The following is a 17,991-nucleotide window of genomic DNA, read 5'->3' as shown; positions in this document are numbered from 1 at the left end:
TAGCATAATATAAGTATTGTGGCTGCAGTCTGACATGGCGGTGACAGAGTGATGACGTGTAGATGCTTTGCTGTTTCATGTCATGGATGACTTCCCATAACTGGGACACATGCATTCATCTATCTACCTGAAAGCACTGAAGTTCCTTATAAAATACACTAAATGTTTACATCCCCTCTCCACCCTGTGTCCACCCTGCATGTATTTATAAAGAAAAACCTGTCTAATTCTCCAATCTCAGCGAGTAATGAGCTAGTGCAATTTGAGCTTCTAGCTGTCTGCCGACTCTGCCAAGTTGAAACCTAACATGTAAACACAGGTGGTTAACCCTTTCTGTGCTCCCAGCAAACCAGGAAGTCAACACTGCAAGATCTCTGTTGGGGTTCTATAAGCTATAACAAGGAAATGTTTTTCTATAATGGTAATTATGCTGCTGCTTATCTTTTGGAGCAGAGAGAACTTTCTGAGTTTAAAGAAGGGGTCACATTTGAGCAAATCTTCTGCATTGCATACAAACAATGCATCTGGAAACACATATAATAATAGTCTATTGTGCCTAGCGTTTTCAGGAGGCTTATGCGATTCCGCTTACCATAAAAAATGCAACCTGCACTACTTTCCCGCACAACGCTTGTCCCCCCCATATAGCCTATATGGGGGAACGCATCCACCTGACCCGGGATTATTGCGGACTGCACAGAAGTGCGGTCCGCTTACTTCCATGGAGCCCGCAGATCCGCCGCAGCGTGACAAGTGTAAACAGCAACTATGTATAACATCGTTTTTCTTATCTTTTTCCATTCACTTCTATTAGAAATCAAGCAGCAGAAGAATCGAAAGGGAGATCGGACATGTCGGAAATGATCTATCGAACCATCTAATCACCTAAAACACGAACCGTGTATTCCCAGCATTAAGCCTAACTAATATCATTGCTGGCTGCAGGACAAGTTATCAGATTGTCTCCTAATTAAGTAAATAGAGTGCAAATGTAGGAGAGAAAGTGATCAGTTTCCCCCTGCATACAGCAGGAACTTTTCTACTTTGCTTACACAGTTTTAATACCCTTCTTAAAAAACAATCTGATAATGCTGGTCAGCAAAGGCAAAGTTATCAATTGCATTAAAAAACGGTCTGTTCAAGGATCAGAATGGAATGGATCCTAACGGATGCGAACGGATCCAATGTTAACCTATTAATCCGTTCACATTGGTCTGTTAGAACGGATCCGTTACGCACGATACACTAAACAGACCACAAATTTGGTCCTGCAGCGAAAAACGGATACATAAGCTGAAACACACATTGGGGGCAATGAGTAAACGGAGCGTTTCTGCACACTAGTGAAGAAACGGACCATTCTATCCAGGGGGTTTGGAGGGGATGTAGGGAAACGGAACGGAAGCAGTGGAAGGCAATAGATAGATATGCTAGTATAGACCATAGATATGTAAATTTGAGTAGAATACCGCTTTAATAAATCACTTCTGCATTACAGATATGAGTTTATTGCATTTTTTTGTAAATGGAAATAGAATTGATGCTGTATCATGCAAATGCTGCATCATGAAATCGACACTGATTGCCAGTCTGGGCACGCACTTATAAGAGTAAGTAATAAGTATCGGTCAGAAATAATAATATGTAATAAATATGTGATGCGGTAGAAAAATAAACACAGGCTTTTGTTGCTTTTTCCTGTCTTCAATCAATGGTGGTATGAAAAGGAAAAAGGCCCAGCGTGAGTTTCTGAATTCCCGCTCAATACTTCAGTCATTGACAAACCTCACAACGGGACTTCTAGAAACGCCACTTCATTCTGACACAAGAGAAGAGAAATCTTCAGCTATGGGTCAGGCAAAGCCAATATTTACATCCACAAGACGATGGGTAGTGTTTATTCATGTAATAGGATGGAGGATGCAGCCATTCATCTGATATAAAGCATGAAGAAGAGGAGGAGGAATTCCGTGAGCAATCAGTATTTCATTCAGCTGTGACTGCCACGCCCTTATTCTTCAATGGGTTTAATGATTTGGTTGCAAACTGCTGGAGCTACAGCCCTGACACACAAGTGTATGTCAAAGAAAATGTAAAATGAGAGGGTGCCTGTGGCCTAGTGGTTGTCAAGGGGCCCACCAGCCACTTTCTCTGACCTCTCTCCACTTCAGCTTACCAAAAAGTCCATAAAGAGGTCATAGATCTACTACCTTGCCTAGGCTACCATTACATCTTAATTTATCTCTGGAAAGGCGGCTTTGTCAAAGCCCACCAGATAGTCCTAATGTGAAGGGGGCAAGGTTAGGATTTAGGATTAGACACCAGTAAGGATTAATTGATGGGTGAGGACAGGCATCAGGAAGGAGGAGGGTTAATTCTCATACACACGGCGTACAGATGTCTCTACAGACACGTGTTGAGCTACAGGTCGCGCAGCCGTTTGTTCATGTGGACACGGCAAGCGACAAAGACTCTCAGCAGACTGTCTGCAGACACAGCCATGTTTGAGCGATTCAACTGGCGAATCCCTTGTGACTTTCGTCTGACAAACCGTCGCTTGGACCTCGATTCATCATTGTCTTTGTGATAACTTTTTCCAGTTAGTTAAATTACCGAATTCAAAGTTTATCGACTTCTAGTTGTATTCATCAAGGTTTTTTCGCATTCGGTGTGACATCGATAACAATGCGGTAACCATTCGGTAACGTGTCAATATTTCCATTTTACAGCGGTGATTTGACATAAGATTCCCGTGAAATTGTGGGTAAAAAGGCAGTCCTTTGAACACCACGTAGCAACATTCCGAATAGGGCTTAACGCCTGGACCAGGATTCTGGAAGTAGCTTGGGACAATCCCACAATTTCACTGTAACGATCGGTGTAACACAGAGAGGGTCTGATTACCGGTGATCTGCAGTATCACCGAGAATGCAGAATATACCCGATTATTGATGATCTGCAGTATCACCGATAATCAGATATATCTTCTAACCTCTGGACACCTGAGAGATGAGAGTGTTTGGTGCAACAGTAATACTTTAAGGAAAGCTAGACAGTAGAGGCTACTGTTATGGATCAGCTTCCTTCCACAGTCCTGATGCTCCAGAAGGGGCGGAGCCAGGCTGAGACAGTGGGAAGGACAGAACGTGAGTGACACCAATAGAGGAGTGTCACTGACAGATCTGTGAACTATCTCCTAACAGGAGAGATAGTTCTCGAGGTCGGACAAGCCAGGTCGTTAACACACGGACAGATAAAGTACAGAGACAGTAGGCAGATTCAGAATCCAGGGACTAGCCGAGTTTTGGCAACAGAGAATCAGAAAGACAAAGGTACAAAATCAGAGATCAGGAGAATGGTCAGAAATGCAGAAAGTCATAACAGATAATCAACAATGCCTAGACTAGAGTGTGAGCTCCAAGATTCTCACACTCCAGGAACTAGACTAATTAATATGAATAATACAGATGGTACAGAATTCCTAGACTAAGGTGTGAGTTCCTTGGCCGTCAACACCTTGGAAACTGGTCTAGATAACAATACAGATGATAACAGAATTCCTAGACTAAGGTGTGAGATCCTTGGCCATCAACACCTTTGGAAACTGGTCTAATAACACAGATACAGACAAGGTCTGAGTGCTACCATGTAGTGATCGCAATGGCAGACAACCAGCAAATGCCCAGCCACCAGTATATATAGTTCAGCGCTCCCCAGCGCCTCCCCCAAGTGCTGGACCAATGGAAACCGTTCCTGGCGTCAGCTGACCAGCCTGGTCAGCTGATCCCCCACTGACTGGTACAAAGCTCTTCCTCTTAGCGCGCGTGCGTCCACCTAAACCTATGTGGACTACAGCTCCCAGCCACACCAGAACCCTGCTGTGAAATGCCTGTTGTGCTGCACGCGGAATCCGCCGCCATGCCGCCAGCGCATGCAGCGGTTCCTCCGCGTTCAGGCAGACACAAAGACGAGTGAGCACATACATCAGTGGTCACGCTGGACGCGGAATCCGCCGCCTTGCCAGAGGCGCATGCGGCGGTGCTTCCGCGTTTTCTCACATTCACCAGCTACGGCTCGATAGGAGCCTTTTCTGAAAAAATGTAGTGCAGCTAGCAATTTAGTTAACCCTGGCACAGTGGCACTGCCTGTGTTCTCTTACAAGATGATTCAAGAGAAATGCAGATGTCCTGGAATAGCAAATAAATAAAGTCTCTTGAAAATTGATGTGGTTCTAGACCTTATTTTTGCCCTTCTGCGCCTTTGAATCACTCTCAGCTAATACATAACCACTTCAAATGGCTCCATCTTCTCTGTCAGCAATGATCTGACAGGAATAACGACAGAGCAGTGAAGGAGATAACTAATTCTAAATGTATCACTCAACCACGCCCACTTTCATTGCAATTGCACTTTCTTCCGTTTTATTGCATCATTACCGAATGATTACCGAATGCTCGCTAACAGCTGTAGATAACTTTGATGAATCCTGAAATCAACTTATTGAGTTCGGTATTTTCCCGAGCTGTCGGTAATTGATTCGATAAGTCTTGATGAATCGAGGCCTATGTCTGTTAGTGTCCTGTTGTGTGTACGAAAGTCTTGTACAGACAGCAGAGTCGCTCAATAGCACTAGTACTACTACACGTAGTCTGTGGCAGACAGCTTCCGTCGTGTCTTCACACTTTCTGTTGTCACGTGTGTGCAACTGTTGCGAACTCTAATTGTCGCTGCCATAAATATGCTGTTGTCTCTTGTCTGTTTGCCGCTGCCTCACAACTACAGACGAATGTATGCCATGTGCATGGGCCTTTAGGGTGCCCATGCATTGAAAAAATTTGGTGCTGCACATGGCTGTTTTATCGATCTATCGCTCGATCAGGAATGTCTGGAAAATCTTGCAAAGGCTTGTTCAGGGTGGGGCAGTAATTGTATTTGATATCCCGACGATACGCAAACGCAATTACCCTCCCTGCTGGTGTTCCCCAAGTGTAAAGTGTAGACCGCCCCGTGCCCATGTGCAATGTAAAGTCACCACGAGCGCCTGTACCATGTGGCACTGGCACATGTGTGATGTCACAACATATAGCAAGTGACAGCGGACACCTAAGGATGCCAGGAGCTGCAGACATTTTTAAATACATGTCAACACAGACAAATAAGAAGTTTCTTCCAGAGTAAAATGAGCCGTGAATTACTCTTATCCTATGTTGTTGTCACTTACAGTAGATAGTAGAAATCTGACAGAACTGAAAGGTTTTGGACTAGCCCATTTCCTCATGGGGGATTCTCAGGGTTTTGTTTATTTTCAACAGCACTTAGTAAATGGCAGTTGCTCCGTCCAACTGCCAAAAAAGTGTGCAACAAGCAGGGAGGCTGGCCAGCATCTTTGTATAAATCCTTTTCAGGGAGTGTCTTTATAAAGAATGAAAGCCTTGCTGAGAATCCCCCGTGAAGAGATGGACTAGTCCAAAACCTGTCAGTTCTGTCAGATTTCTACTATCTACTGTAAGTGACTTCAACATAGGAGAAAAGTAATTTATGGCTCATTTTACTCTGGAAAATATTCACTTCCTTATTTGTTTATATTTAGATGTATTTTAAATTTTACAATTTTTCACTATAGTGGTCCTTTCAAAAACTACAAAAAAAACCCAAAAAACAGATACTCACCTATGGAGGGGGAAGGCTCTGGGTCCTATAGAGCCTTCCTGTGCCTCTCTATCTGAGTCGGAGACTGCTCTCTGTCACTGTGGGAGGCTTTGTCAGTCTTCCGGAGCCCAAGTGCGCCCAAAGACGGGACCCTCTATACTGCGCATGCGCAAGCACGCATTCTCACACACTTACGCATGCGCAGTACGGGGCCGCCTGTCTTCGGGAGCCCTTGGGTAGGCGGTGGTGCTCTCTACAGAGGTACACTAAATGTAGGGAAGGGTGACAGTATATTGTACTAATTGATGGAAGATGTTAAGATTACAATATTTTACACCATGATGAGGGGTGTCTGGTCGATGAAATGTGTGTGACGAACCTCAGGAACCAGGAGAGGAAAAAGTAAACAGAAAACACCTGGGCCCATATTCAATTAACCTTTTCTTCTGAGTTTTCTCCTAGGTGATATTTTCAAACTTGTCAATAAAATGCCTTTTAAATTACCAGCAAGCAAAAAAATACTTAAAGCGGACCCAAACCAAACATTTTTTTTTAATTCAAAAGATTTAGTTGCACCACTCTGACACATACAAAGATAAATAAACACTCCTTCAAGCCTATGAGCAGCATTTCAGTGCATGCTTTTCACCCTTCTCTTTTCATAACTAGGGTTATACTGGGGGCAGCCATTAGCAATTCCTCCTTTGCCGGACACCATCTACTTCACCAGTTTGCCGGATTCTGTCCCGGCAATATGAAAGGAAGGGAGGGGTTTCTCCAATAAATGTAAAACAGTTTATATTTGTCGTCATGCAGCTGAAAAAAGGCTGCTATTTATTATTATAATTTAGAAAATACATTTTATTTCTGAAATCTTGTATTTTTAATTTGGGTCCACTTTAAAATAGTTAATATCACTTAGGAGAAAACATAGGAGAAAAAACGAATTGCATATGGGCCCAGGAGTGCCAGATAGTGTCACCTGATGAAGGCGTGGATATGCCGAAATGCGTATTGGCGTGATTTGCACACGGAAGGCTGGCAGGAGTCTCCAGCTTGCATCCCAACTTCACCTGACGGACCACCACTGCTGCAGGCCACAGCGGCAGGAATGCTGCCCCCAGCGGACACGTCCAGGGCTTATGCCCATTTACAAGCGTACCACTTTCTGATGTCCAGTAAGTACATTTTAAATTGTGTGATTTTTAAATAAAGTAATATAACACTACGGAGCGCTCCTTCTCTATTTTATTTCCTCTTCTGAAGCTTGCTATTCAGCTGGGCATTGAGGAGCTGCCAGTGGGTTATACCATCTTCTGTTTGCTGACTACCCTGGATCATTAGCACAAGATTTCCCATCTTGTTGTCTGCAGGTTAGGTACCAGGCAAGAATGCCTAAGTTACACATCAGGAAGGGAGTCGTGGTTAGGCTTTAAGAATAGAGTTTAGGAGCGCACACGCGCACTACACTTGTTAGCCAAAGAGATTGGGCCTCGGAGGACAGTTCTGTATCCCTGCTCTCTACAGAGGTGCACTAAATATAGGGGAAGGTAACAGTATATTGCATGAATTGATGGGAGATGTTAAAATTGGGGGAACAATATTTTACACCACAATGAGGGGTGTCCAGTCGATGAAATTTGTGTGATGAACCTCAGGAACCAGAAGAGGAACAAGGAAAAAGAAAACACCAGGAACGCCAGATAGAGTAGTACTTCCAGGCAATGAAATAATATTTAAAACAAATACTACTGAAGGGTAGTTCACAGTGCTCAGTTGCTTTGCAGAATACAGGGAGTGCAGAATTATTAGGCAAATGAGTATTTTGACCACATCATCCTCTTTATGCATGTTGTCTTACTCCAAGCTGTATAGGCTCGAAAGCCTACTACCTATTAAGCATATTAGGTGATGTGCATCTCTGTAATGAGAAGGGGTGTGGTCTAATGACATCAACACCCTATATCTGGTGTGCATAATTATTAGGCAACTTCCTTTCCTTTGGCAAAATGGGTCAAAAGAAGGACTTGACAGCCTCAGAAAAGTCAAAAATAGTGAGATATCTTGCAAAGGGATGCAGCACTCTTAGAATTGCAAAGCTTCTGAAGCGTGATCATCGAACAATCAAGCGTTTCATTCAAAATAGTCAACAGGGTCGCGTGTGGAAAAGCCAAGGCGCAAAATAACTGCCCATGAACTGACAAAAGTCAAGCGTGCAGCTGCCAAGATGCCACTTGCCACCAGTTTGGCCATATTTCAGAGCTGCAAAATCACTGGAGTGCCCAAAAGCACAAGGTGTGCAATACTCAGAGTCATGGCCAAGGTAAGAAAGGCTGAAAGACGACCAGTCGACCACCACTGAACAAGACACACTAGCTAAAACGTCAAGCCTGGGCCAAGAAATATCTCAAGACTGATTTTTCTAAGGTTTTATGGACTGATGAAATGATAGTGAGTCTTGATGGGCCAGATGGATGGGCCCATGGCTGGATTGGTAAAGGGTAGAGACAGGGCCGGATTTGTACTTTTTACCGCCCAAGGCCGACTATTACCAGCCGCCCCAACCGAAACCGTATCCTACCACCTCTCTCCACACACACCAATCCAAAAATTTTTGGGCCGATGGTGTCCACTATTGGGGCTAGTGCCGAGGTCTCCATGGCAGCGTGAAGTGAATCAATCATGTCACACGGGGGAACTGGTCAATCAAGCGATCTACAGGTGATGGGCGTGGTGGGAGCCTTCCACCACACACACATAGTCAAAAGTGGCTCACAATTGGACATTGGGTGGGGTCAGCAACACGTAAAAGTGAGTCCTGTACCCACTGCTGTCTCCAGGGTAACAGCGCTGGCCAATCAATAATTAAGAAATGGGTACTGTGAGAGGCTGCCTTCTGTATTCTGTACTATTTGCTGGTGCTGCCCCTGGTCCTTTCATCCCCCACACCAAGTGTGTGAGACCCGGCCTTCTGTAACTGCCTGGAGCTGCTGCTATGTCATTGGACAAGGTCTGGCCTTTTGCTAGTCACACACTGTTCACAAACGTTTGGTTAACGGACTGCAGCTGCCTGTAGCACAGCACAGGCAGATGCCAGCTGGTACTAATAGTGCAGTTATCCTGACCACTTTCATTTGGTTGGACACTTGCAAATAATGCCCTGCAAATAATGCCCACTGTCTGCAGGTCGCCCCTTGTTTATCTGGTGCCCTAGGCCATGGCCTATATGGCCTTGCCAGAAATCCGGCCATGGGTAGAGAGAGCTCCAGTCTGATTCAGACGCCAGCAAGGTGCAGGTGGAGTACTGGTTTGGGCTGGTATCATCAAAGATGAGCTTGTGGGGCCTTTTAGGGTTGAGGATGGAGTCAAGCTCAACTCCCAGTCCTACTGCCAGTTTCTGGAAGACACCTTCTTCAAGCAGTGGTACAGGAAGAAGTCTGCATCCTTCAAGAAAAACATGATTTTCATGCAGGACAATGCTCCATCACACGCGTCCAAGTACTCCATTGCGTGGCTAGCAAGAAAGGGTATTGTGAGAAAACGCTGAAGCACCGCCACATGCACCTCTAGCAGGGCAGCGGGTTCCACGTCCAGCTCGGCAGCTGATGCAACTGCTCACTCGTCTTTGTGTCTGCCTGAACGCGGAGGAACCGCCGCATGCGCTGGTGGCATGGCGGCAGATTCCGCGTGCAGCGCAGCGGGCATTTCACAACAAGGTTCTGGTATGGCTGGGAGCTGTAGTCCACATAGGTTTAGGTGGACGCGTGCGCGCGCTTGGAGGAAGAGCTTTATGTCAGTCAGTGGGGGATCAGCTGACCAGGCGCTGAAGCGCTGAACTATATATACTGGTGGCTGGGCATTTGCTGGTTGTCTGCCGTTGCGATCACTACGTGGTAGCACTCAGACCTTTTGTCAGTATCTGTGTTATTTGCTAGACCAGTTTCCAAGGTGTTGATGACCAAGGAGCTCACACCTTAGTCTAGGAATCCTGTTATTAACTGTGTTACTATTTATGGTATTTGTTAGACCAGTTTCCAAGGTGTTGATGACCAAGGAGCTCACACCTTAGTCTAGGAATCCTGTTAACATCTGTGTTATATTCTAGACCAGTTCCAGGGTGTTGATGATCTAGGAGCTCACACCCAAGTCTAGGCATTGTTGATTATTTGTTATGACCTTCTGCTTTCCTGACCACTCTTCTGATCTCTGATTAGGTACTTCGCTATATCTGATACTCTGTTGCCAAACTCTGCTAGTCTTAGGATTCCGCATCTGTCTCCTGTTTCTGTACTTTATCTGTCTGTGTGTTAACGACCTGGCCTGTCCGACCTCGAGAACTATCTTCCCTGTTGGGAGATAGTTTCCAGTCCTGTCAGTGACACTTCACCTTTGGTGTCACTCACTCTCTGATCCTTCCCACTCTCAGCCTGGCTCCGCCCCTTGGGGAGCATCAGACCAGTGGAAGGAACCTGTTCTCTAAGCAGTATCTCGTACTGCCTAGCACCCTCTACTCGGGTGCTCTCTTCAAAGTATACGGTTGCACCAAACACTTATATTACTCAGGTGTCCAGAGGTTAGAGATATATCTGATTATCGGTGATACTGCAGATCATCAATAATCGGGTATATATCTGCATTCTCGGTGATACTGCAGATCACCGGTAATCAGATCCTCTCTGTGTTACACCGATCGTTACAGAACGGCAGACCAAACTCATATGGACGCACTCACGGCCCGTCTGGGCACCCTCACCTCTGCGGTGGAAGATATCAACCGAGTGCTGGGCAGTCACCAGACGCAACTTAACGCATTGCCTGGGTCTGTTTAGGCCGTACAGACGGCTGTGAATGATGTGCGATCTCCTCTTAGCACGGACATACGCATGCTCGTACCTGAAAGATTTTCTGGTCACAGAAAGTAGAGTGTTGTCATACTTTGAGTTAAGACCTAATACTTCAGGAACCATTACTCAAAGAATCACGTTTATTAAAACCTTGTTATCAGGCGATTCCCAGACCTGGGCATATACTCTCCCCGATGATCATAAGGCCATGACCTCTGTGGAAGAGTTTTTTAAAGCTATGGCTATAGTTTACGACGATCCAGACATTGCCTCGACTTCTGAGCGGAAGCTCAAATTATTGCGTCAAGGCAAGGGTCCGGTGGAGGATTATGCAGCCGAATTTAGGAGGTGGTCAGTTTCTGACAGGTGGGATACATTTGCATTACTCGATTGTTTTCTGTCAGGGCTTTCGGATGAGGTCTCGGAGCTCATGTTGGGACAACCTGAACCTAAGTCCATTGACGAAGCCATTGCATCTGCCATCCGAATAGATCGCCGTCTGCGCTATCATAGGCAGACCCGTGCTAGAAGTAGTGTAAGAATTGTGTCTCATGCTGCACCTCAAGTAAATCCACCTCCGGTAATTCCACCTCCACCCGCTTCGCCTCCACCTGAGCCAATGCAGATTGGTCGGTATCGTTTGTCTCAGGTGGAGCAGAGGCGCAGGTTGACTGAACAGCTGTGTCTTTACTGTGCAGAGGGGGGTCACAGAGTGCAAAATTGTCCCAAGAGGTCTGGAAACGCTACTGCCTAGGTGTACTCAGGGGTCATACCCTAGGCGCGCAGTTTGTACCCCCCAATGACGAGCGACTTCTCCTCCCTTGCACTATTTCTTGGGAAGATAAGTCTGAAGCTACTGAGGCCTTCATTGGCTCAGGCTCAGCAGCTAATTTTATGGATTTTGAGTTTGCTAAAAAATTGGGTATTGCGGTCACTCCGATAAACCCACGCATTCAGGTTACGGCAGTGGATGACTCCCCTCTGCAGGGAAATAATCCGCTGTCTCAGACACCAGAAGTAGGAATTACTATCGGGGTGTTACATTTTGAAAGATTACAATTTTTTGTGTTACGTATGGCCACCTCCACGATTATTCTCGGTATGCCTTGGTTACAGGTGCACTCACCTCAGATCAATTGGGCCACCGGTCAGCTAACCAGCTGGTCTCCCCACTGTTTTCAAAACTGTCTAGTGAAAGTAACTTTGGGAGAGACTAAAGTTCATGTGGAGGGTGTGCCAGATCAGTATTTGGATTTTGCGGATGTATTTTGTGCCAAGTCAGCTGACAAACTTCCCCCACATCGCCCTTTTGATTGTCCTATTGATCTCCATTCAGGTTGTATGCCCCCTAGAGGCCACCTCTATAACTTGTCTGGGCCAGAAAAATTGGCCATGCAGGAGTACATTTGTGAGAACCTAGCCAAGGGGTTCATTCGGCCCTCACGGTAACCCGCTGGAGCAGGGTTCTTTTTTGTTAAGAAAAAAGATGGAGGACTTAGGCCGTGCATTGATTATAGAGGCCTGAATAAAATTACGGTAAAAAATCGTTATCCGTTGCCTCTGATTGACGATTTATTTACGCAGGTCACTAATGCAAAGATTTTTTCTAAATTGGATTTACGAGGGGCATACAACCTGGTACGGATCAGAGAGGGCGATGAATGGAAGACGGCCTTCAACACACCTGACGGGCTTTACGAGCACCTGGTGATGCCCTTCGGGTTGTGTAACGCCCCGGCCGTCTTTCAGGAACTTATCAACAAGGTGTTTAGAGAGATCTTGGGGAAGTTTGTCTTAGTATATCTTGACGATATACTAATTTTCTAGACCAATCTCTAGGAACATAGAGTTCACGTCCGGCTGGTTTTGCAGAAACTGAGACAAAACATGTTATATGCCAAACTGGAGAAGTGCATTTTCGAGGTGACTTCAGTCGCTTTTCTGGGGTACATAATTTCTACATCGGGACTTTCTATGGACCCTACCAAGGTCTCGGCTGTTCTGGAGTGGCCCCAGCCAGTGGGGTTGTAGGCTCTCCAGAGGTTTTTAGAGTTTGCGAACTACTATAGAAGGTTCATAAAGGGGTACTCCACTGTTATCTTGCCCCTCACCTCTCTCACTAAGAAGGGGGCAGATACTAACCACTGGTCCCTGGAGGCACAGACTGCATTCTCCACTCTGAAAAAGTTGTTTTGTACCGCACCCATTTTGAGACACGTGGACATCACCTATCCCTTTGTGGTGGAGGTAGTTGCCTCAGAGGTTGGGGTAGGGGCTGTGCTGTCTCAACGCTCGGGGTTACAGGGCAGATTACACCCGTGTGCCTATTTTTCACGTAGGTTTTCACCCACAGAAAAAAAACTACGATATAGGCAATAGAGAGCTCCTTGCCATCAAGTTAGCCTTTGAGGAGTGGCGTCATTGGTTGGAAGGAGCAGAACATACTATTACAGTCTACACTGATCACAAAAACCTGGAGTATATCGAGGGAGCTAAGAGATTGAGCCCCCGACAGGCTCAGTGGTCACTTTTTTTTTCAAGATTTAGATTTGTAATTACGTATACCCCGGGTAGTAAAAACATCAAGGCGGATGCCTTGTCACGATGTTTTGAGCCAGAGACAGCACAGCCCTCAGACCCAGAAACTATCCTCCCACAAAGAGTGGTTTTGGCATCCACAGAGACTTGGGGGGACTGGACAGAGACCTTGAGCCCCTTTCAGCAGGACGTTCCTGAAGGAAAGCCTGAGGGGGTCATGTTTGTGCCACTGCCATATTGTCTGCAGATTTTGCATATGTTCCACTCTCACAAGAATTCTGGTCATCCCGGCGCCACCAGAACACAGGATCTTGTCGCTAGATGTGCATGGTGGCCTTCCTTGGCATCCGACTGTAAGGAGTATGTGAGAGAGTGTGCAGTGTGTGCTAGGAGTAAGCCCTCCCGTCTGGCACCTGTGGGAACGTTGGAGCCTTTGCCCACCCCGAGTGAGCCATGGACCCATTTGTCCATGGATTTTGTGGGGGAACTCCCGAGATCTGAGGGCATGTCGGTCATTTGGGTGGTAGTCGATAGATTTAGCAAGATGGCCCATTTCGTGTCCCTGAAAGAACTCCCCTCGGCTAAGGAGTTGGCCGAGCTTTTTATCAGGCACATCTTTCGGCTGCATGGCATTCCGGAAGATATAGTGTCTGATCGGGGAGTCCAGTTCGTTTCCAAGTTTTGGAGGGCATTTTGTCAACATTTGGGCATGAAGCTGTCATTTTCCTCAGGCTACCACCCACAGACCAATGGGCAAACTGAGAGAGTCAATCAGTCCCTGGAGCAGTTTCTCAGGTGCTATGTGGCAGATGCTCAGACTGACTGGGTCAAGTTCTTGCCCTTTGCGGAATTTGCGCACAATAACCTGAAAAGCTCTTCCAGGGAAATTGCCCAAGTTCTCTCCTTTGCCAGTGGCTTCAACTCCGTTTCCTGCCCTGGAGGCCTGGCAGGAGTCCTTTAGGGACATATGGGGAATGGTGAAAAGGAATTTAGAGAAGGCTTTTCATAACCAGAAGGGGCAAGCTGATAAGAGACGCTCCATTGAGTGGAGATTCCAGCCAGGGGACTTGGTATGGGTGTCCACACGTCATTTGGCCCTGAAGCAACTCTCGCCCAAGTTGGGACCGAGATATGTGGGTCCTTTTCCGGTCATCAGGAAGATCAACAACGTTACTTATGCCCTTGATCTTCCTGCCAGCATGCGTGGCGTAAGATCGTTCCATGTGTCCCTCCTCAAACCGGCTGTGCACACTGATTCCACTCCTCTTCCACCAGTGATGGTGGACGACCAACCTTAGTATGAAGTGGAAAAAATATTAGACTCCCGTATTGTACAGAACTCAGTGCAATACTTGGTGCACTGGAAGGGTTATGGCGTTGAGGAAAGATCATGGGTACTTGACGGTCGCATGCATGCAAACGAGTTGAAAAGGGAATTTCATGCCCTGCACCCTGAGAAGCCGGGTAGGAGCTGTCCGGAGTCCACTCCTCGGGGGGGTACTGTGAGAAAACGCGGAAGCACCGCCGCATGCACCTCTAGCAGGGCGGCGGGTTCCGCGTCTAGCGCGGCAGCTGATGCAACTGCTCACTCGTCTTTGTGTCTGCCTGAACGCGGAGGAACCACTGCATGCGCTGGTGGCATGGCGGCGGATTCCGCGTGCAGCGCAGCGGGCATTTCACAGCAAAGTTCTGGTATGGCTGGGAGCTGTAGTCCACATAGGTTTAGGTGGACGCGTGCGCGCGCGCTGGGGGGAAGAGCTTTATGTCAGTCAGTGGGGGATCAGCTGACCAGGCTGGTCAGCTGACGCCAGAAACGGTTGCCATTGGTCCAGCACTTGGGAGAGGCGCTGGAGAGTGCTGAACTATATATACTGGTGGCTGGGCATTTGCTGGTTGTCTGCCGTTGCGATCACTACGTGGTAGCACTCAGACCTTTTGTCAGTATCTGTGTTATTTGCTAGACCAGTTTCCAAGGTGTTGATGACCAAGGAGCTCACTCCTTAGTCTAGGAATCCTGTTATTAACTGTGTTACTATCTAAGGTATTTGTTAGACCAGTTTCCAAGGTGTTGATGACCAAGAAGCTCACACCTTAGTCTAGGAATCCTGTTAACATCTGTGTTATATTCTAGACCAGTTCCAGGGTGTTGATGATCTAGGAGCTCATACCCAAGTCTAGGCATTGTCGATTATTTGTTATGACCTTCTGCTTTCCTGACCACTCTTCTGATCTCTGATTAGGTACTTCGCTATATCTGATACTCTGTTGCCAAACTCTGCTAGTCTTAGGATTCCGCATCTGTCTCCTGTTTCTGTACTTTATCTGTCTGTGTGTTAACGACCTGGCCTGTCCGACCTCGAGAACTATCTTCTCTGTTGGGAGATAGTTTCCAGTCCTGTCAGTGACACTTCACCTTTGGTGTCACTCACTCTCTGATCCTTCCCACTCTCAGCCTGGCTCCGCCCCTTGGGGAGCATCAGACCAGTGGAAGGAACCTGTTCTCTAAGCAGTATCTCGTACTGCCTAGCACCCTCTACTCGGGTGCTCTCTTCAAAGTATACGGTTGCACCAAACACTTATATTACTCAGGTGTCCAGAGGTTAGAGATATATCTGATTATCGGTGATACTGCAGATCATCAATAATCGGGTATATATCTGCATTCTCGGTGATACTGCAGATCACCGGTAATCAGATCCTCTCTGTGTTACACCGATCGTTACAGGTATAAAAGAAGAAAAACTAATGACATGGCCTCCTTGTTCACCAGATCTGAACCCCATTGAGAACCTGTGGTCCATCATAAAATGTGAGATTTACAAGGAGGGAAAACAGTACACCTCTCTGAACAGTGTCTGGGAGGCTGTGGTTGCTGCTGCATGCAATGTTGATGGTGAACAGATCAAAACACTGACAGAATCCATGGATGGCAGGCTTTTGAGTGTCCTTGCAAAGAAAGGTGGCTATATTGGTCACTGATTTGTTTTTGTTTTGTTTTTGAATGTCAGAAATGTATATTTGTGAATGTTGAGATTCACTGGTAAAAATAAATAATTGAAATGGGTATATATTTGTTTTTTGTTAAGTTGCCTAATAATTATGCACAGTAATAGTCACCTGCACACACAGATATCCCCCTAAAATAGCTAAAACTAAAAACAAACTAAAAAATACTTTCAAAAATATTCAGCTTTGATATTAATGATTTTTCGGGGTTCATTGAGAACATGGTTGTTGTTCAATAATAAAATTGTTCCTCAAAAATACAACTTGCCTTATAATTCTGCACTCCCTGTAATTCTGCGTGTCAACTCACTGCTCATACAGTTCTGTGGGGCTTTTCCCAGTACTGAGTTGTAACTGATCACAGAAAACTGTAACTGGAGAATTCCGTCTCAACGTGGATTAGGTTTTCCGCAGCAGTGGAAACGGGCCCTAAGAAGAGGGAAGTCTTTAGGTCCTCCAGAGACTTCCCACCTCATCCTTCCCAACCCCACCCCACCACTGCTGGCTGGGACCCTCTTTTAGGGTTAGTGCACATCAAAATTGCTATTGCAATCGCTAGCGCTTAGCGATATTGTGAGGATATTTTCAGAGCGATTTTTGAATGAATGAGTGTTTTTGCTCAGTTATTTTAGAAAAATCACAAGGCTGCTGTAGGAACACCCTCATAGGGTTTTAGTAGCCAAGAGCTTTTCAACGTGCTGGCGATCTGAAGAGCACTCAGAAGCGCTCTTGGTGTGCATCAGCCCTTAGTTTGCAGTGTGGCTGTGCTTATGGACAAGCAGCCTTGGCTTAATGCGCAGGCACAGCTGCACAAGAACATATTGATAAGGTCTTGGATTTGTTCAGGGTCTGTGCGTGGCAACAGTGGGGTTGAGCCAGACAGGGGGAAGTGTGTGGATTATTCCACAAGGGATGAGGGGCAGTCTCCTGCAGTGGGTTGTGCATCTATTTTTCTGTGTGGTGCCTACCAGGTCAAAACCCCCAGAATTGCCCCATCAGTGATGGAAAGCAGGGACATTTCTAAAGACAGGTGAACTGGGTGGCTATCCAGGGTGCAGAAACTCACTTAAAGGACACCTGAATGGAGTAGTTATTTAAAAGAAACACATGATGTACCTGCAAATTAATATGACATACTTACCTCGCCGTCAGTTCCTCCCAGAAGCTCACCGCTTTCTTCTCACAGAAGATTTTGTCAGAACTGAAATATATCAGTTGAGGTCCACTATATATCCGTTGCTGTCAGTTATAACTGAAAGGACAACGGATGTGCAAGGTAATGTCCATGTTTCCCTATGGCTCAAGTGAGCAATATTACAGATTAACAGTGTGCTGACCAGGAAGCTGTTATGGGGTAATGGCCATTTTCAAAATGGAGGACAGAGAATTCCATTGATCACAGCGAACAAACAGGACGCAGAAGAGGAGAAAGGGATTGATGAGTAGACTATGAAGGAGGTAGATATGATGTGTGTATGTTTATTTCGGCTTTTCATTTTCAGTTCAGGTTTGCTTTAAAGGGACTCCGAGCTCTGGCTAAAATAAAAATGTTCACTTACCAGGGGCTTTATGCAGCCCAGTGCTGGTCGGGACGTCCCACGCCGGCCTCCTGGCTCTTCTCCCCACGGCTGTCCATATAGGGCTGTCCGGCGGCTCCCCCGGCGACACTGGCCGAGTGTCGGGGCTCCTTCTTCCGCAAACCGCATCAATGACGTCGCACGCCGGCAGCCTCGCGTCATCACGCCGGCCGCCGTGATGACGCGAGGCGGCCGGCGTGCGACGTCATTGATGAGGCTTGCGGAAGAAGGAGCCCTGACACTCGGCCAGTGTCGCCCGGGGAGCCGCCGGACAGCCCTATATGGACAGCCGTGGGGAGAAGAGCCAGGAGGCCGGCGTGGGACGTCCCGACCAGCACTGGGCTGCAGAAAGCCCCTGGTAAGTGAACATTTTTATT

The sequence above is a fragment of the Hyperolius riggenbachi genome, chromosome 2 (assembly GCF_040937935.1).
Source record: "Hyperolius riggenbachi isolate aHypRig1 chromosome 2, aHypRig1.pri, whole genome shotgun sequence".
Lineage (NCBI taxonomy): Eukaryota > Metazoa > Chordata > Amphibia > Anura > Hyperoliidae > Hyperolius > Hyperolius riggenbachi.
This window is presented reverse-complemented; position numbering follows the sequence as displayed.